The sequence below is a fragment of the Mastacembelus armatus genome, unplaced genomic scaffold (genome assembly GCF_900324485.2).
Source record: "Mastacembelus armatus unplaced genomic scaffold, fMasArm1.2, whole genome shotgun sequence".
Lineage (NCBI taxonomy): Eukaryota > Metazoa > Chordata > Actinopteri > Synbranchiformes > Mastacembelidae > Mastacembelus > Mastacembelus armatus.
This window is the reverse complement of record NW_022872919.1, coordinates 277,271-298,399: the sequence shown is the minus strand read 5'-3', so window position 1 is coordinate 298,399 and position 21,129 is coordinate 277,271. Positions and strand designations below refer to the sequence as shown.

Here is a 21,129-nt window from a genome sequence, read left to right as displayed (position 1 = left end):
CCTGTTACGTAGAGATATGCTGGTTTGCTCCCCCAGAGTCCGAGACTTTGTAGAGAGAGACCGAGACCCTCTCTCCGCCACCACTAGTGCTCCTGAGCAAGTGGGTTATTTTAGACTTGCTCAATGGACTGCTCAATGCCAAATGCTACTAGCTGTGGTTATTTTTAGTGTCCTATCCAAGTGTGTTTGTGTGCGTGTGTAACTGTTGCTACCAAAGCCTTCATGTGCATCACAAACATGACTTTGTGTGTGTGAGGTAGAAGTTGTGGTTGTCTTAACCTGACAGCGGATATTAATTGGGCTTGGCTTTGGCATAAATCGAATCACCGACCAAAATGAACAAAAAGGGAATGAGTGAGTACAGATTTGCCAGATCTTCTAAAGAAAGCATTAGCCCCACCCTTGTATATTAAAGACAGGAGCTTTGAAGATCTAGCAGCATTTGGCAGTAACTCTATCTATTCCCATGGTCCTGAACAAATGCTGTTCACATTGCTCGACAAATTTGTTGTTTGTTGACAAATTTCCACATTTGTACCACTCAACAGATTATTTTTGTCCCTGTGTTGTTGTGGTTTGTGAAAATAATCCTGAGCTGGAATTCCCCGGGAAGTGACTGGGGAGCAGTTCGGAGCTTTGTCGAGCAGACGTGAGCGAACATTCAGGGAGTGGTGGAAATGTATTCCACCCCTCCGCTCCTCCTCAGCCCTCCTGCAGCTATTCTTGGTTTTCCCATAAGGATAAATTCTTGCAACAAATGTTTGACTTGCATGGGGAGTAACCCCGTCCTGCAGGCTGAGGGGCTGAAATGGCCCCAGTGTTGCAGAAAAGAAATAGGCTGAAATAGCTGAAATCCATGGGACCACTCACAATTAGTCATTGAGTCTCGAAGGATCACTCCGCAGGCGGATTTGGCAGTTTTCTTTTCCGCTCTGCCATGATGATGGGTCTCTGTGGGCTGGCTATTTGACACCAGGTTTGCTTTGACTAATGAAGTGATTGATTAATGGTTTTTGTTAATATGTGAAATGTCAAATCTAAACCAATCACAACAACAAGGTGTCAGAGCCTCCAGTGTATGTGTTAAATACTCACACTCCCAAACATCCCTGCACATTCAAATGAAAAGAAATAAGCTACAATTAGTCAGTTTTGTACATAAAACATAAAATCCAACATCATTCAGACGTATAGTTTGTTAAATAATGTCTATGGTGAAGGGACCTGTTTCATTTCAATTAGCATTAGTCACAATATCAATATAATGTTGAGTCTAGCTTATTCTTATCATGTTCATAATGTAATGGGTGTGTAACACAGGTGTCTTTAAGTTATCAAAAACACATGTTGTTTTTTGGTTGGTAGATAAATGTTGAAATAAGGGCCTTATTGTTTAAACTGTGTCATATTCTCCTGGTCAGTGTAGACCAAAGCAGAGGTCCTGCTATCCAAGCTGTGTAGTGCTGCCCCTGATGAACAGACTGATCTCCAGCTCCAAAACTCGGGACCGTCCCTTTTGAAATTTGCATGAGTTACTATGCCGCAGCTCGTGGAGAGCGTGCACACAGGTTAAGCCAACTTTTTCAGTCTTCATCCGTCAGATGTCACCAACAAAGACTCCAAAGGAGATTTTCTAATTCCCTGTAACTGAATTTGTTTGGCAGGTCATTGTTTTGCCTGGTAATTGAAAACGATTATCTGGAAAGTCAGAGACGAAAGTGCGTCGTTGCTCTGAATGTCATTGCTCCTTTTCTTTTTTTTTTTTAGCTTGTGTTTCCATTTATTCTCGACGTGTTTGTTTGTTCCTCAGTGATTAGTATCCAGCTTTGTGTTTTATCAGTCAATGAATCAGGGTGCAAGGTGCATGTTGACAAATACGGCACCGTCACACACGGTGACGTTCGACCACGGGCAGGCAAAAATGTTTAAACCCAATTTGGAAAAGCAAGAAGAACCTTGTCTCTTTAAAATCTGTTTAAATGATTTGGAAATGACAATAGTAATAATTAATTCTTTCTTCTTTTGAGCCTTTACGAGACAATCTGCTTAGTCCTGTTCCTTCTCTTGCTCTGCCACTTTGTACTCTTCTGAGACATATCCAACCTGACACTGCAAAATTCTGCAGGTGGCACCAGAAATAGCACTTTAAGTGGCCCTTAATGTATGACTGTTCCACGATGATACTGTCGGCGCTGCTCGCCCTTGGCTGAAGCCTTTCTGTCTAGAACAGACCTGCTCACACTCCTCCCCACCTCCCCCCGAGCCTCTGATGCTGCTTGTGGAGGTTGTAGAGTTTGAATAGAGCTATATAAGGGAAACTATTCTCTGTTTATTAGTTAAAGGAGAGTATGTCGGAGCGCTGCCAGGCCTCTCAGAGTAGAGAATGGGGACAGAAAGAAGACTAGGCCCCACTTAAAGGGACTACTCTGCAATGTAGAGCTGTAAACACTGCTTTTTTTTTTTTTTTTTTTTTTTTTTTTTTTTTTTTAAGGTGGTGTTATTAGCAGGACAACTGGCTTAGATTACATGTGGAAAGCTCAGTGTTAATCAAGTAGCTGAAAATAGCTTCTTATTTGTGCACCGTGCTATAAGCAGTGCTCGCTAATGCTACTAGCCTCGAGGCTGCAGCGGTTATATTACCTGCCTCTCTGGTTGGCAGCAGAGTGATGAGCTGTGGAGACTGCTGGAGACAGGCCACCCACCTGCAGCAGGCGACTGCTCTGCTCACGTTTTAGTAGGTGTGTCCTGGCTGTGTGATCACCTCAGCAAACCATAGAGGACATTTTAGGACTGAGATTACATCTTTCTCTTTTGATCCATCCTGACCTGATGGGACATTGCAGCTGTGCCATTTAATGTCTCTGAGGGCATCTCCCTGAAGAGATTCTTCATTTATTTTTACTGAAGCTGCTCTTTCTTGCTCTGGAGCACAGTCTGTCTCAGGCCTGCACCTGGAAATGTCACCGTCTGACATTATTTCCACTCATTAACACGGCATAGGAAGGCAGCAGTAGAGTTGCAGTGATGAGGACATCTGCTGCACACAGCTCCTGAATGTTGTTGAACAAAGCCTTACCCTCCAACTTGTTGGTGTTTTTTCTTGGAGTAGGATGAATGCTTCATAAATACTAGATGTTTATTTCCAAATGTCACCGTCTGCAAACAGCTGCGTCAGAATCTATTGCTTGGCCAGTTTAAAATAAGATTGTGTGTGGAGTTTAAAGTTGTTATGTGCATTTTTTTTTTTTTCCATACCAACATGTCTGTGGAGAGCTTGTACTCCAGCTGGCAAACAGACAAATGCTGCATTGTCAGATTCCTCTCTTTAGATGGACTCAGGGTTTTGTCTTTTGGGCTCGGGGGAGAATGCCAGCCTTGTCCTCAGATGGGTTACTTATCTCCCCAATGCAGAGCACACCCTCGGGGAACTGCAGGAGGGGGCATCCTTACCCACTCCTTCACCTCCTCAACACAACAACCGAAAGTCATCTCTCCCTCATAGGACTGAGTTCCCCATTTGTTAGTTAAACTATTAGCTGACGACAGGTGCTCGCTCAATTAGCTACAAGATTATCTGTGTGTGTTAGGCTGGTATGTAAACACCAGGTGGGAAATTTAGTGCTGGCTGCTCTTAAGGGAATGGTCATGCAGAGAGACTGGTTCTGAACTGGCAACATTCATTGGCTGCTATTTAAAACCCAGTTACAAGTGGCAGATGTGAAATAAATCTGTTTTCCCTGATTTCAAGTGCAGCCTGTTCACTGTTTTTGTTTATTTAACCTTTGTTGCCAAGTTTTATATGGTCATGCAGCTGTGAGAGCAGGTGAACACTTCTGAGCAACCTGGCATCCCTGTGCATTTCACACTGACCCACATACCACAGCAGGAACTTCTTAAGGCAGCCTGTGTTTACATGAAGCAGACACACACTTGTTTTTATCAGAGTGATCACATTGCTACTTTAATGTAGTTGTGATTTCTTGCTGCTGTAGCACCTGAATTTCTCAATCAATAAAGTAAATCTGCAAACACATCCGTATCTGTACTCTCAAAAATACCTTCTGTTGTCACTTTTGGTTGCATGTTTGTCTTTAGCTGGTGCTAAAGGTTTCCCTTCTCAAAAATAATTCATCATAGTTGAGCTTGTCATCCTGACTGTAGTAATCCCAGCGTTCTGCAGCATGCATTGACTCCATGGTGCTGCCGTCCTCCCCCCTCTCCCTGCCTTTGGTGCAGTTGTGGTATTCACGCTGAAAGATAAGCTGTCCTGGAGTCTGCTGACCTAGCACGAAACAGTAGCACCCTAGCAGCTGCTCCCCCCACTGAAGAAAAAAACCTCAGCTCAGTGTACCACAACGCCTTCCCTCTTTATCTCACTTTTTTTTTTCTTTTACCACCTGAATCTGCCCCTCTCTTAGTTTCTCTCACCTCTATCTCTGTTTCATCACCCCACCCATGCTCCTCAGCCCTGAGGCCAGCGAGCATGTCAACACCCCGGCTGCAGCCTAGTCACTGGGATGAAATACAGCGGCTGCCTTGCCGTGCTGTAAATCAGCAGCACACATCTGGTAAATGGATGAAGGCTGGTGTATTGATGGACACAATATTCCCATTGCCTGCATGACATTTTGAATGTTTCTCATTGCCTTCGTCTGGGTCTGTCAGAAACTGACTCCTCATTCGTGATTTGTGATGATTGGAAATGGGTCACATGACACTCATTTAGCAGCAGTTTAGCATCACAGTCGATTACCTGCTAGTAATAAATGGCTTGAGATTGTTTATGTGCAATTAAACGGTTACGACAATGCCGCGGGAGAAAAATCGACCTAAAAAGGATTTTCGGTCTAATGCTTTCACATCGTACATGCTCAGAAGACTGTAGCCTACATTTAGTGCCATCTGCTTGTCAATTACACTTTGGTTCATTAGATTATTGGACTAATCAAACTATGACGGTGCATTTTGCAGTTGTAAAAAGTTGCTTTGACACAACTTGTTATGCAGTTTAGTCTATAAACCAGCTTATTAAAATGGCTGAGCAGGACCTGATTTCAGGAGGGATTTTCCACAAATAGAAAGTGTGTTAGGTTACATGATCCAAGGGTGGAATCAGTGAGGGGACCAGTCGTGTTTCTAGCAGAATGATTGGATTCATGTTTTAGGCAATAAGTTGAAATGGAGGGTCACACAGTGGCCAATGCAAATTCTCAATACTACAAGAAATTACCGAACTTGAATGTTGAATGTCTGACGGGTGCACCCTCACTGTGGATCTCTTCTCATTATTTCTTTAGATGCGAAGTCAAGACCTTTGCCATTTAAATGGCCTGCAACCAGGCACGTTTCAAGCTCTCCATCTTTACAGAATGGAAACTGAAAAGCAAGTGGTGCATGTTCACAGTCCTGTGCGTCGGTCATTGCCACCTGTCTCCGCAAACAATGCAGAGTATTTACCGTGTATGAGGTGAATTGGGAGCAGCTCCTGGCTGCTCCTAACAATAGAACTGACAAGCAAAGGGCCAGGCTTTTACTTTCCACGCAGCATGGAAAAACCAGCCCTGGGGTTGCTGGATTGTTGACCCACAATAGGTGGCTGCAGCCCTGTAAGGCAGTTTACCTCCCGTTATGTTTTTTTTCTTCTCCTTTAGCGTCCCCGAGCCTCTGCCCAGCCACCAGGCCTCTTTTTAATTGGTTCCCCCTGCTGCTTGTCAACTTTCCTGCCTGGGATTTGTTCACATTAACTCACCCTGGAATTGTGGTTGACTTTTCAAAAAGTGTGTCACTTGTAGAAGGGCACTCATCCATTTAGAAAATCTGAACTGCAAAAGCAGATAATGGAACAGATAAGGAGTGGCAGAGCAGTGCTTATCCTAATTAAAATGTATCTCAGTCCATATAGGAGCTGACTGAATTAGGATTTGAAGGCCAAAGCGGCTGCAGCTACAGTTGCAGACGGTGCAGTGTCTGCTTGCAGTGGTCCACCCAATGAGCGGATTAGAGGGTGCCCGTCACTCCACGGCTGAGATGCAAAAGAAGATTAGATCAGCAGCTCATGAAGAGGGCTGGTCAGCCCTAATCTGCAGGACTGCTGGACTGAGACACTGCCTCTTAAAGTGGGCTTTAATTTAGCTTCGAAGAGATGTACTCACTCCTCAGGCTTTTTTTATGGGTCACCTGTTAAGATGAATTCAAGAGTGAGGCAGAGCAGATATAGCAACCAGCATGTGAGGTGTCCTGTTATGTAGTAAAATATGGACACACATGCACAGAACAGCTCCCTCTAATCACATCAGTAGCTGTGATGTCATTTCTCATGCAGCCGAGGTTGGTTTTTAGTAGCAGCAGTGGACAGTAAACATCATCACCATAAATGGAGCCAGTTCACTGTGTATAGTAGCTTTTTACCTTCACCCAACAGGGACATATACAGCATGTGTGTCTGACTGGAATACTGAACCTAACTCCCAGTCCCAGTCACAGTGTGGGTTGCTTTTACATCCACATTGGCATCTCAGCTCCGGGTGCTGTAGAGGTTTCGTGAAGGTGACCGGGTGGTGTAGCCAGAGCTCAGTATCGATTGTTTTCTATCCTGGAGTGCAGAACTGGGATTAGATTCGAGCTGCTCTGCTGTGCCACGTCTTAGCAGCTTGTTTCTTCTTGACCAGCGTGGCCTGATTTAAACATCACATCAGGTCCCACATTAGTTAACTCATCGTTTAAATAAACGACACGGTGTAGACTTAAACCTCTCTGACCCATATGAATATGCAGTCGCGTGTGGTGGTGCTAAGTGTCACTTTAATCTCATCTCTGGAAGAGAAATGGCTTTTCTGACACGACCTTCCTGTCGCGCTCGGACACTTTAAGGGAATTCTGCGCCGCAGCGTTACGGGTGCTGGTCAAAGCGTCAACTCAAAGGAAGTGGGTGATAATGCATATGAGTGAAACACACAGGCTTTAATGAATAGTGAAATTGAAATCATTCCTTTTAATGTATCTTGAAAAACGTGTGCATTCTGATGTGAATGTGAAGAGTTAATGGGTTGTTTATGTGATGAAACTGCATTTCTGTGTGTCACGTTATTTACTGCTACTGAGCAGAGGAACAGTGTAAATGCTATTTGCTTGGACTATTAGTGCAAGGTAATGTAAGGTTCAGAGAGCAATCACTTGAAACGTTGTGGAAATTTGATTAAAGGCCATAAGGAACAGCTCAGATAATCCTCTGATTTTCAGTTCCTTGTTTCCTTTTCCACAGTAACTAGCAGCCCCAGCCTCTCCTGCCTCTTATAGCCCTGAATCTGAGCTTCCAGGATTTATGCCTGTCTCTCCTAACATTACAGTATGAAAATAAGTTGCCTGGAAATACTGATGTTTTAATGGGAACACTTTATCTCATTTAAAAATAGTGTGGTTTTTTTTTTCACATTTCGTATTCTTGTTTCTTTCTGTTCTTGAGCTTTTGAAAATCTCCCACTTCACTTATACATAAGAGCAACAGGACAAGGTGAAAAAAAAAAAAAACACATGTAAATGACAAATGTACACACACTGTTACCCCTCCACTAGATTAGATGAGTTCGAGTCCATTCATGGAACTGGGAGTTGGCCTGAACAGGCACAAGGCGTCTGTGTAATTGAATTAGCAGAGGAGGCCTCCCCTTTCGTCTCTGGAAGGCCAAGACTCCCGAGAGACGGTCGAGGAGTTGCCTTGTATAGAAAATAGACCGACCTGCCTATACTGTGTGTGTGTGTGTGTGTGTGTGTGTGTGTGTGTGTGTGTGTGTGTGTGTGTGTGTGTGTGTGTGTGTGTGTGTGTGTGTGTGTGTGTGTGTGTGTGTGTGTGTGTGTGTGTGTGTGTGCATCATTGCCTATTTCTGTGGGTAAATGTGGATGTGTGGTGTTTGATTTCCAAAGATTATCTCTGCCTAGACCTCATTATTTGGTGTGTTTGGAAACAGGGTTCCTGACCCTGTAACCTCTAATGGAGAGGCTATGCAACAACTGTGTACTTGTGTGTGTGTGTGTGTGTGTGTGTGTGTATCTATCTATATATATATGTGTGTGTGTGTGTCTGCGTGTGTCTGCTCTGACGTAATGCAGAGCAACAGCTGTTCTCCAGATGTCCTCAGCTTCCCCCCAAAAAGGGGAAGAAACACTACTAGTAAGTGAATCCTGGACCCTGAGGTGCAGATGAGGCCCAGAGAATATTTGCTGCATGTCTTTGTGTGTTGGGAACATTAGTTGTGCACTGTTCATAGTTTCTGTATTCATGTTTTTCTAATTATTGAAACTATTAGTTTATTAATCAACAACTACTTTGACAGTTTTTCTGCGTGCATAGAGAAACTACATGTATCATGGATATTTGTAACAGAAAAACTTCATAATCACTGAAAGATTAGGATGAAATTCTCTTTGGATAGATTATTTTATTTATCCCAAAGGGAAATTACAATGTCACAGCAGCATAACAAATTAACAAGATGGTGTGCAAGGGAAACAATGAGGGTTTAAATTATGTACAACACTAAATGGACAATAGTAACAATACAGCCTGAAATAGACTGTGAGCTGAACATTGAATTAGAAAAAGCATTACATTATGGAGCATCTGTGAATATTAAAGTTTGGATGTTGACAAAGATGAGAGCTAATATCTGTAATGAATGTTATGAGAGGAGGAGCTTCCTGCCCCGACACAGAGTCCACAGTCCTCGTACAGGGTGATGGCTCCACTATAGAGCCGGTTCTTAAAGCAGCGCGGCCTCACTGCTGTAACACTCAGTTCCTCACAGTCTGTCCTGCTGCAGAAGAGTCAGATGGTTTGTGTTTATTAAGACTGATCCGTTATCATTAGCTCAGTGCAGGACTGGGTTCTGGTGAAACCTGGTGTCAGTCACCTTTTGAACACTGTGTGAGACTTTAGTGAGGTTCCAGCTGATATGTTGCAGTCAGTCGGGTTCCTTTTCAAGCTCTTCTTTTTCTGTAAGTCAAATTTTTCCAGAAGTTAATAAGCTCTGTACGATGGGTGCAGTGGGTAATGAGTCTCCCACCACACAATGAACCCCCCCCAACCTGGATTTATTAAGCCCAGATCCCATGGAGCCATTTAGCTAATTGCATATCTGCGTCTGCTCCTTATCTGTGAGCGTGGGGGAAGATAGCAGACGGTTAGTCAGTGGGCTTCGGTCAGTGTGAGCTGCAGGGCCGAGCTGTGATGTTTGCTCTGATTTAGGACCTTTAAGGGCCGATGGAGAAGTTTACTGATGATGGTGGAAGGAAATGATTGGATTGTCCTTGCTGCTACAGTTTAACACTCCATGGATGTGATTGCAGAGACATTTATGTCCCAGCAGAGTGACTGCTCCCAGCCAGTTGTCAGGAAAATGTGCACTAAATTAGGCCTGATTTGGATGGATTTCAGGTCATAATAAAACTTTGGCGTGCCTGAGGAAGGACTGCATTTTAGATTTAGACTGTGGGCAGTGAACTCAAAAAGCTAAATGAAATACGTTTATTCTTTCTTTCCAAATGTTTTCCAAGGAGCTGGGTGAGAAAACTGACACCGCTTTGATGTCCGTGCATTAAATCTGACGCCACAAACGGCAGCTGGTTAGCTCAGCTTTGCATAAGGAAAGCTCGCGGACTAACGTGGTGACTTTCGTAAACGTTCGGTCAGGATGGGGACAGCTGTTTCCCCCTGCCGCCAGTCTCTGGGCTAAGCTCATTGTCTCGGTATCGCTCGTCTCATCTAACTCTCAGCAAGAGAGAGTGTGTTTCCCAAAACGAATCCTATACCAGAGTCAAGTGTGTATACCAAAGGAAGTTTGTGCCAAGAGTTTGGGGGGGGAAGTGGATGGGAATGAGTAATACTTTCCCCTCAGTCAACAGCTGCCATTGATCTTTGAGGTGGCCTAGAGCGAGGGCCCCCACTTGGTTTAGTGGAGCTGCTCAGTGGCAACGGTGTGCACGACAAATCGGCTTCATGTGACGGATTCAAAAGCTAGTTTTGGTTTGATGGCTGAGGTTTTTATGTGTAACGTGTCACGATGCTGTGTTTTATTTTATCGCCCCACACCCGTCCCTCACGCTCTCGTCCTCTCGTCCGCAGTCTGGCCGTGTGTGATCCAGCTGAGGTGCTGAGATTTCACGGTGAGCAGATTTATTAAAGCTTCATATTTTGGGGCTGGAGCAAGATGTTTCCCAGGCACCATGTAGTCTGACCTGTCCCCGCTCTGTTCTCCTCTGCACCGTGTGATTAATGAACCTGCAGGACGGAGGGAACAATGAAGTCTCCAGTGGTATATTGTGCTTCCAAAGATTGCCAGCAGCGACGTGCCCCTGTGCCCCACCCTGGGAAACACCAGGGGGCCAGAGGAGTTTCCCCACTCATTCAGGTTTTCAGAGCCTTATTTCCTGTCTTTCCTTTCATTTGACAAGACCCGGTCTCAAAAATATACTGAAAGTTAATTTTGGGTTTTGGTTTTGAGTCTGAAGTGCCTTACCCCCCCCCCCCCCCCCAGGTGGTGTCTCCTAAATTAAGCATGTAGAGTTTTCCTCAAAGTAATCCACCTCAGGCTTAGAAGGAAGAATTACAGGAATGCAGAAGTCTCTTAAATAGTTTGAGATAAGGTTTCTCTCTCCTGGAGTGTGTTTTGTTTAAGTCCGGTGCTCACATTTATTCTCCTGGAGGCAAAAGGCTCAGCTTTTCTCCATTGTCACATTACTCTCAGCTCTTTGCAGGGATTCCTTTGCCATTGTGTCGATGTTTCATCTTTGAGAAAGTTTTCCTCTAATGTTTGAAGTGGGTTTCATTTAATATGAGGCCCTGTTGTTTGGCATCTGAATAACCACTTATTATGGGGTAGAAACAACAATCTGAAAACATTTGATGCATAAAGGTTTTGGTTGTTGGTTCTAACAATGGATAACACATTTTAGTTTCTAAAAGTCAGTTCCTGTTTTGTTCCAGTTTAAAGGGGATCTCCATTGATTTTCCACATGGGTCTGTTTACCAGTGTAGGGGACTGGTCTTAGCTGCTACTAACACAACACCCTGAAAGTGGAGGTGTGTTTTGGATCATGTTAGTGCCAGAATGGATTTTTTCCAGTGTTGGAGAATCTTGAAACCCTGACAAATGACAAGAAACTGGGGCTGGAAACAGGTTTGGTTTTGGCCCGTTTTACATCTACAGGTGCTGATAAGAAACATCCTGCTAATTTAAAATGAGCTCAAGCAGTTAAACAGCTATAAATACCCCTGCCAGTGAGTAGATTACATCTTGCACGGCTGCGATTAGTGTTTCCTCAACCATATCCCTTTAATCATTGGTCTTTAATGCACAGGTGCTGCTGGTCAGAGGTTAGGGGTCACCTCGGTTTTCCAGTAGTTTGAAAAATGCATGTAGTTTAATGTCAGTGTGAAATTAGCACATCACAAACACAACACAAATGAACATTTGCAGATAAAAGTAATAGGCATCTTGTGGTTTAACTAAACTGAATCTAAACATGTGACTGGTCCTAACACACCATGGATGACTCTGATATTGGCAGCACCTGCTGTTGTAGCACCCATAGGTGTCTTCCCCTCTTCACCTGGACAGTCTGCAGACTGAGCTGTCGTTCCATCGTTTGAAGCCGAGCGTCTTGTTCTTTCCTCCCACAGCCTCATTATCCCGACTCCCTTTGTCCACTGGAGCAGCCAGACCCAGTCCTGCTTCCTGCTGGGCTGGATGGTCCAAATCATGGACACCAGTCTCACAGTTTGTTGGAAGGACTCAGCCAAAGCTGGGACACCTGGAGGAAACTGTTTCCATCCATTTCCAAGGCTTCATTTCCTTCTGCTGCTGCAGGAAAGATGGAAGGAAGCCATCACTGCATCTCTGACATTTCACTTCACTTTCTGCTTTTGCCACTGAAGCACTTTCCCACTTTGCTCTGGATCAGCTCAGCTTCAGGCCTGGACCATGAGCTCTTTACATGTCAATAACAAAAAAAAAAACATTTGACCCCAAACATGTGACTGGTTGTCTGCATTAATGGATCAAATAAAAATGGCTAATTGTCAACGTCCTTCTGAAATTAGAAAAGTGAGTCAGGGAACCACTTACCTCCCTGTAAGAAACCTAAAACCTTGTGCTGCTCCTGCCAGTGTCAGCGACTCAGTGCCGCTCAGAGGACAGGCTGCTGCTGCCTGAGCTGAGGCTGAGAGTCTGATGAGTAAGCAGGTAATCAGAAACCGGACAGAGACGCTCAGCGACAGTTCGAGGCACCGACTGGCGTTTGCTGACACCAGAATTCAGATATTTGGGTCTCACTCATTTCATTATTCTCTGGTCTTTGCTACTGGGTGGATTCGCTGATGGATTAAGATACCACAGTCCTGTTGTCCTGCGATTGTATGATTTCACATACAGCACAGGTGTGATAGGCTTACTATCACCTTACCTGCAGGCTTGTCTTACTGATGTGCTATTGCTTACATCACAGTATTGTTGAGCGTGCAGCTGCAGCTCCTGAGGGGAGAGTGGACCTGTGTGACATTGAGAGCCTGCTGTCTGCTGCTGTTCCACCTTAAGAGAGTCTCTCATTTGTCCCCCATCAGTCTCCAGCCTGTCAGAGGAGCAGCTGCAGCCATGTCATTAACTCTGGCTCTGGGCATTATATTGTACAACCTGTACAAGTGTAATAACACACACTGCCTAGTGTGAAATATTTTAGTTGTCCTCTTATTGATTATTCTGGCCCACAGCATTTGATAACTTTAACTGCAGCAGCAATACTGCCACATTTACCAACACTACACTTCTTCTGTTATGTTATAAACACGGCTGATGTTACAGTTGTAGGCTGTATGCCACAGTAAGGTTTAGGACATGCAGAGTGTATAGTCACGTTTTCAGCTGTAAGAGGTGAAAGGATAATTGTTAACCATCAGTTTTTACCTCCTACAATCAAAATGATCACCCACACGTTTAAACAGCTGCAGCTAATTAATGTTTATTCCAGGAGTTGACTAAACACCAAAATAAATCTCTGGTCTGTGGTCTGCACAGTATCTGCAGGTCAGGTCTTATTAGTTAAGATGTTGTTTGTAAAATGTTTTTCTTTGTGACTCTCCAGAGACGTTATACACCCTGAATGAACGATATCTGGGATATCGGGGCACTTTGGGGACCAGTTTAATTTAATTTGTTGTATTTTAATTTTTAAAATGATTTGGCCAACAACTGGCCCATAAAGCAAAGACAGATGCCCATTGGTTCATTTTCTACACTGGGAGTCAATCAGAAGCAGGTGAGTGCACTGGTCCAATTACACTGGTACATTTCCCCACTGCATTTATTACTCAGCTGGGTGGTATCTGAACTATTGTTAGGCCATCGACGACGAAAAAATGCCAGGTCCGTTTTTTTTTTTTTGTCCCAGTCCGTTCCCGTGCACGTCTAAAATAAAACTGGTGTTTTTATTGTTAAACAGAGTGGTGGGTCTGTCTCTACATAAACAAGCTAAGAGACAGGTGTGTGAAGGCTGTGTAATGTCAAATAATAACACATAATCAGTCGAACAGTAACTGTAGTGATGACTGTAATTATGAACAATAATGATCAAATTCAACTTCTTCATATTTGCTGTTATTGTGTTTTTTTTTTTCATGATGCTTCAGAAACTTATAGAGGCATGTGTTACATATTTCTGAACCGATTCATCCAGGAACAAAGGGGCTGTAGCTGCTGTCATGAAATACTGCATCACAATATTTCTTTCAGTGTTTGCATCCAGTTTTGTGTATTATCCATGGAGACAGGAATGTCAGGGAGGTTTGGACAGGATGTTAACAGAAGGCCCCGCTCCTGCTGCTCACTGATGATGCACACTGCAGGGATACGATAAAACCATGATGTAGGCGTCACAACCTTTTGTGTTTGCAGCAGGGGGCTTTTTGAAAAGCTGCTAATAAGTTAGAATTAATGGGAGACTTGATTTCAGTGAAGCTAAATGTGGCTGATATGGTCAACGAACAAATTTCTGATATTTTATACAAAAATAAACGTAAAAAGGAGTCATTAGCATCTGTTTCAAGTTCAATCAGCAAAATAAGCCAGGTGTGTGTGTGTGTGTGTGTCTGTGTGTGTGTTGTAAGAGCAAGTAGCCTGCAGTTTTTTCACTGCACACCACATCATTGAAAACAAGCATATTTTATTTATGGATGCAATAATAATACCATATTCACCGTTCAATCATTTCTGTTCCTGCTAATGTGTGCATAGAAAAACATGATTTGGTGCCAACGCTCGTGTTTTAAGGACACTGCGCTGTTTTGGCACTGAATGCGTTTCACGGGAAAAGCAGCTGAACTGTGATATCTGTGCATTTGTGTACATGCGTTTTAAAATGTGGATTCATCTCATTAACTAGCTGTAATCTCACACTCGACAGCAAGCTTCTAACTGCTTTGCATATCTTCGTCTTGTTTTGCCTCGAGTCTGTCTTACCCTCATGTGCTGCCACATATGGCACAGCCTGTTACATGCATCTAAAAATACAGTGACTGGAGATCTCTATGGAGTGGGAACATTCCCACACTATGTGGGAGAACTTTTCTTACATTTACAGAAAATATTTAATTATCGTTGTATGTTCTGTACAATTGTCTCATAAATTTCAACCTTTTTTTTTGTTTCAGCTGTGAAGATCGGCAGACGTTTCCCTCAGCAATAAGGTAAGAACAGAAACATGCATGCACAGAGTGACTTTTAAAACGCCTGTTTGCATTGGACAGAATAAAAATTGTCTGTGGACAATACTTGTGTTGCATGCATGTGTTTATTTTCAGGTGGCATGAAGCAGCAGCAGCAGGATTTTTCATTAAGTTGAATAACAGTAAAATCCCATATTTCAAATGTTGGGAGGCTGGTGCTGACACAGACCAATGACATAGTCCCATGTACCATCACCTGTTCTTATTTTAATGTTGTGTTGGTGTGCTCCACCTCATAAAAACTCATGTACATTGTATACGTATCCCTGGGAGCTGGGTTGCATTAAACATGGATGGTGACAGACCATAATGCTGCAGGCATTTGTCAGAGTTAAACCTGGGAACCTTTCTGCCTGGAGGCTCTTTGCATTTTCTGGTTGGACTTAATTGCAGCAGCTTCTACACCTTCTGTGTATTTTCTCATACTTACAGTGTGGTTTGATTTTTTTGTCTTTATGGTTCACTCCACTCACAGTTGCACAGTGAAAGCAGATAGTGTTGGACCTGCATCATATACACTTCACCTCCTTTAGCTCTTGATAAATATTTTCAGACTTGGGAGCTGTTAAAATGAAACCATCTCCTTCCTCTCTTAGTTTAGGAAGGCTGAGTGTGTGTGTGTGTGTGTGTGTGTGTGAGTGAGTGTGTGTGTGAGTGTGACCTGGTTTAAAGCTGCTTTCCCATGTGACCTGTTCTGTGGACAGTAACGAAGCTGCCGATTACTTTTAGATGAAAAATGGAAGTCGGTAGAGTCCGTGAACTGAGTATGTGTGTGCCTGCACACACACATCTGCACATCTGCATCCTTCCCAGCAGTATACAGTAATGTATGTTGTCATGCTGAGTCAATGAGCTGCTTTCAGAGGGCGTTTAATGGGCGGCATCTGGTGCCCAGCCACTCACTGTAACCATGCCACTCCACAAATGAGCTCACAGTTTGTTTGTGTCTTAGTTTTCCAACAGCTAATGAACGCTAACGTTGACTTGTCTCATGCCACGCGTCAGTGAGCAGCCAAGGCTCCACTAAATAAGATGTGCATTGTGCCTGAGGCGAAACTAGGAGACTACAGCATAAAAAAGTGCATTTTGGAAATAGGAACCTGCAGCGTGATCCTCTGTCTGCTGAGGGGTGCTGCTTTTTCATTTGGCTTTGACAGCATTTTGCACCTCTGCAGATGGTGTGGAAGGCACAGGAACCCAGAACGAGTCAGGGTCCTGCCCGTCTCAAGTTTGGGTTCATACTTGACGGGTGAGGAACAACACGATGGAGGGCGGGATGGCAATGACCTGCCCTCCATCGTGGACCTGTGCACCTCATGGGTCAAGACGCCTGACACCCTGGACACACCTCCCCTCTGGTTTGTTTCCCTATGCCTGTCACTCATCACTTCCAGCCCCAGAATAACGGTACATTTGTAAATATAACACAGATCTGGAAGCTCGTCCTCTGCAGAATACATTTATTCTAATTGATATGTATATTTAAAAGGTATTTCCTTTTTAAAATGTATTTTTGTTGACTACAGAGCACACTGACAGCTGCTGAGCTCTGTGATGTAACTAAGTCGGGTGGAAATTTGTCTTGTGGTCCCCTGTCCCCTGTCCCCTGTGCTCCCAAAGAGACAAAACACTGATAAAGAATGGACCGGTGCTACGTGTATGTTTCTCATTCATAACTGTGGCCATCTTGGATAATTTGGTAATGCTCTCAGTAACCAGGCTTTTCCAAAACATGACTCAGAGCAGGTTTTTATGTGGCTGCTTTACTTATTATTTAAGCATTTGGTAACAAAAGATGGGGCCACTTTCTACATTTTCCCATTTTAGAAGGAATTACTGCCAGGTGCGCAGCGTTTATTTATCATTTTGTGCCTTGTGTAAATGACTAAGAGCTGCAAACTAATTGTATTTATTAAAAATAAGCAATTTCTGTTTTGTTGCAGGCATAACTTTAGATTTATTTATTCAACCAGGAGGAATCAAACTTTTAACTGGAGCTGGCATGTTTGTTTGTGTAGTTACAAATAATTTCTACATAAAGTTTATTGCACTTTGATCGTTCCAACATTTCCATGTGCCACACTGTTAATGGGTTGTTCTTATAGGCTGCTCTTTTTCTGCATAGTGAAGTACTGTCTGCACGCTCTTGCCAACTAGATCAGTTAATTCTATAGACCTGTAAGTGCTGCTGTAACGGCCTGGCTGTGTTTCTGTGAAGAAGAGATCCACTTCCAGTCTGACCAGTCTCAGACGTTGCTCACAGACAAGTATCCCTGTGGATCTGTGCCTCCGCTCTGCAGACTGCAGCTGCACCCAGAAGCTGATTCTGGTCAGTGTATCTGCTGCACATTTATTTCATTATATATATGTTTTTTAATGAAATGTTGTCTTCTTAACCCTGATGATGGATATTTTGGTTGTCTAGGAAACAGGCCTGTGACATGAAGCTTTGCGTGTAGTGTCCGTGTCACTGCCTCATATCCGCTGCAGCTGTGGTCGACACAGACTCTGACAGTTACGTCTGACGTTGAGCAGTTGTTGCTGAGTCGACGTCATTCAGCAGCAGAGTTACGTGCAATTAACGAAGACCCATCAGAACCGAGGACGCATGGCTCTGGTACTCGGCTGTCCATGCTGACGGTTTATGGACTTGGAGGATGGTCTAGTGTTTTCTGAACACTGGGTTAACGAGGTAGTAAAGTCCCAATTAGACAGGCTCGTTCTGTAGAAGTAAGCAAAGGCTACTGGCTTGACAGTTATATTTTGTTTGTTCAGTGTTTGCCCTTTATGCATTCAGCAGTGGTGCACGGCCTCTGCCGAATGTTGTTTAATTCTGCTTCAAGTGACAAACCAGCGATTGAGTGCAGGTCTTAGTTGGAGCTGAAATGTCAGTGGTGTCTGGAGGAGAGCGCCTGAGAGCTGCCGTGTGACTAATCATTCAGTTTGTCGACGTGCCGTTGGTTTGTTTTATGAGAGCTGCTCTCAGTGGCTTAATAAGACTGGAAAATGGCTGGCTGCTGACCACATCTTACCCGGACTCTTCCATGGTATCACTGCATTCCTTCCACTGACAGACATTTTTTACAGTAAGCGGCGGCCATGCGCCCTGGTGCGAGGTGGGGGGTGGTGACTGAGGCTGGCACCTTCACAGTGAATCACATGTTTTCACAGGCAGAGTGGCTGTGCCGTAGGGAGGGTTTTGTAATCCCAACTGCATCGGTGCCAAATGGAGCAGGCCTCTCTGTGCACAAACCCACTGACCTCCTTGGCTTTGAAATCCAGGAGACTGTCATGGGTCTCCCCTTCAGGTCTTTTTCCTGTTGTTCAACAAAACCTGTGTTGTGTGTATTTTCTCTACGTTGAGCGAGCCCCACTATCTTTGCCATGAGGAAGCTGAAAATTCATAATGTTGTTGAAGAAATTAGAAACTTTTCTCACCAGCAAATGAAAGAAGGTTATTTGTTAACCACTGAATGTTGATCTTCCACTAGAACCCTCTGAAATATCATCATAAGAGGAAATCTGATTCCTGCAACAGTGTGAATACTTTAATGTAGCTGCACTGACTCCAACTAATCACATCTTCCCCTTTTCAAATGATCAACATCTGATACTTACCCAAATACTATTTTATAGGAGACATCATTCACCCCTACAGTATTCAATCAGAGATCGCTTTAGAAGGCAGTGCACCTACAATTGAGGAAACATATCAGACCTGGTCTGACAGACAGAGTTATCCCTGGCCTTTGACTAAACCAGACACACTCAAGAAACACAATCCCCCCCAATAACAGTTAAAAGCAGAGCGAAGTAGAGATTATGCATCTTCAGGACATGACAGGTTTTATTGATCCCCAGGCTCTTTATGATTTGCCTGTGCAGCTTCAGGGCTTAAGAGTTTTTATGTGACATGAGTAGAGATGCCCAAAAACGCCGGCCCACAGATCACCTTCCAAACCGAGCGGCTGACTGAGATATTTGTGTTATTTCCTTTAAAAGAAATGAAACATGAACTTGAAGTCAAATGGTCTTTTTAAACTATTTATTTGTAAGATGAAGGTATCAAAAGTACTTTTTATGCAAAATGTGACATGTCAGAGAATTAGATTGTATTAATTAGATTATAGATTACAGATTATTAGTGTGGATGCATCAACAGCCGGAGTCAGCACTTTAATTACACAGCCGAAGAAGTGTTGATGCTAAATATGTAGATGCTGTCGCTTATATAACCACACACCATAATCATTTACTTAAAGATGGAAAGTAATGATCTTCAGAGTAAATGTAGTGGTCAATGTTTCTGTTTGACGGTGGTACATATGAAGTGGCGTAATATCTGAATACAAGCACCTCAACATTGTACCTCAGGGTGCTCTGCGTGCTGTTTGGTGACTCTTGCCAATGTCAGTATGTTCAGGGAGCCGGTGCTGATATATGAGCTCTGCCTCTGAGAAAAGTGCTTTGCTGACAACTGACTGATGCATTTGTCCATATTGTTCTGATGATGGTCTGTGTTTTAACACAAACTTGCACACGAAGATGATGAGTGCTACCAATAAAGCTGGGCTGCATTATTGCAGCTGCAAAGAGCACACATGTCAGCATCTTGCATCTCCAAAGTATTGAGGTGAAATTGACTTGGCATGGATTTATCACAGCACAAGATGTTAGTTTAATAGTTTACACTTTCCATGTTATCAGCACTTAAGTAGAACATGTGGTGCAGGACGCTGCTTCTGAAAGTTACGGCCCTGCACATTCTTGTGTTAGAGTGAGACAGTGATTCAGTGGCCCCAGGCGGAAGGAAAAGTAGTCCGACTTGGCTTTTCGTCATGGTGCGTTTGATTTAGTCATGCTGTTGTGCCAGGAAAGGTCTGTATGTGGATGATTAAACCTTTGGAGCGGATTGCAGGGTTACACTTGGAAAGAATGTGTCACTCACTAGATATGTGGGTGCTACATGCATGACGCCCTGCGATGCAGTTGTGGTGTTGTTGCTCAGTGTGGGTACAATATTTTGATCCTCTACAATGGCCCGAGGCAACATGTAACAGTCAGTTTGGATCAAGAATAATGGATTCAGGCAATACTGTGAATCACGGTGGTTGAAAAAATGATCACCCTCAGGGTTTCAGTTTTCTGCCTGACTACTTACACTCTCACAGCAGCAGTTTCAGTGGCTGACTGGAACACAGAGTCCAGTCCAGCTCTAGAAATACGTATGTCCGTCCTGTGTGTGAGCTCAGGAGTTGATTAATTTATTCATATATTCTCTAATTCCTCCAATCACTGGGCGCCATCAGTCTGAGAAATGACTTTATTACACAGTGACAGGCCCCACAGCTGCCTCACAGGTGTCAGTCTGTAAGAGACTTTCTACCCAGGCTGCCACAGACGTCACCAACGCTCACTCAGTGGAGTAGAACGATTCTGTTGTTGTTTTTTTTTTTTTTTTTTTGATTTTCATGCCTTATATTAAATGGGTCAGATATTAGTCGGGCCATAACCAGCCTCTGTAACCATGGCAACCTGCATTTGAAGACATCCACAAGTAGCAATGAAGTTGTCGGAGTGATGCTAAACACAGGATTCATCTTTCAAATGGAAACAAAAGCTTTGGTGTTTAATACAGAGCTGAAACGTGGGAGCGAGTGAAGGCTGTAATAAAGTTTTAACTGAGTGGAGCCTCATAAATGTGCAACATCGTGCTGTAAGGCTGTTATGCTAAATGATGGAGGGGCGACAGTGACTTGGCTTCAGATTTCAGATTCCCTGAATTACTCCCAACTCCATCCATCTCAGGATTTGCATTCTGTGAAAGACTAGTTTTTAAATTTTTGTTTCCTTTCATGGACACATGAAAACACAACAACACACTGGTAACGATGAGCAGTGACTCCATGTTAAGTCCAATGAGGCGCCGCGAGCAGGCTCTGTGTCGGGCAGCTGTGTGCCTCTCCTCTGCATGAAACTCAACACCACTGTTGATGCTGCTGCCCACTGAGATGCATCACCTGCCTCAGCTATTCGTTACATGCAAACACACACTCTGTGTGCACATGAATATAAATGAGCACATGCAAAACACACACACACACTGATGGGCAACAGGCTCGCAGCCTCTGTCACCTGACCCCGTGAACCAGAACAATAATTATCACAACAGGCTTCTCACATTTAGCTTCATTTCTTCATTTCCAACTCTGTGCGCGTGCGCGTGCGTGTGTGAAGAGCAGTTAAAACTGGATTTTTTTTCGTAGTTGTAAATATTTTATTTTTAATAAAAGTCCCACTATAAATTCACTTGATATCAACCCATCTCACACTTCACACGCTTTAAATTTTTTATTTCA

The 21,129-nt window shown here is 43.6% G+C and overlaps 1 protein-coding gene across 8 annotated transcripts in view; it reads left to right on the top strand.

Moving 5' to 3' along the window:
* tln2a (talin 2a) overlaps positions 1–21,129 on the top strand; it is a 77,026-nt gene that overhangs the window by 6,017 nt on the left and 49,880 nt on the right. For 7 of the 8 annotated variants that reach the window (XM_026333790.2, XM_026333789.2, XM_026333783.2 and 4 more), the window contains one exon: positions 14,696–14,731. The gene's annotated coding sequence lies outside the window, so the exon portion shown is untranslated. Of the gene's footprint in view, positions 1–331; positions 355–14,695; positions 14,732–21,129 lie in introns of those variants that run through there. The other variant, XM_026333787.1, reaches the window with a different exon arrangement.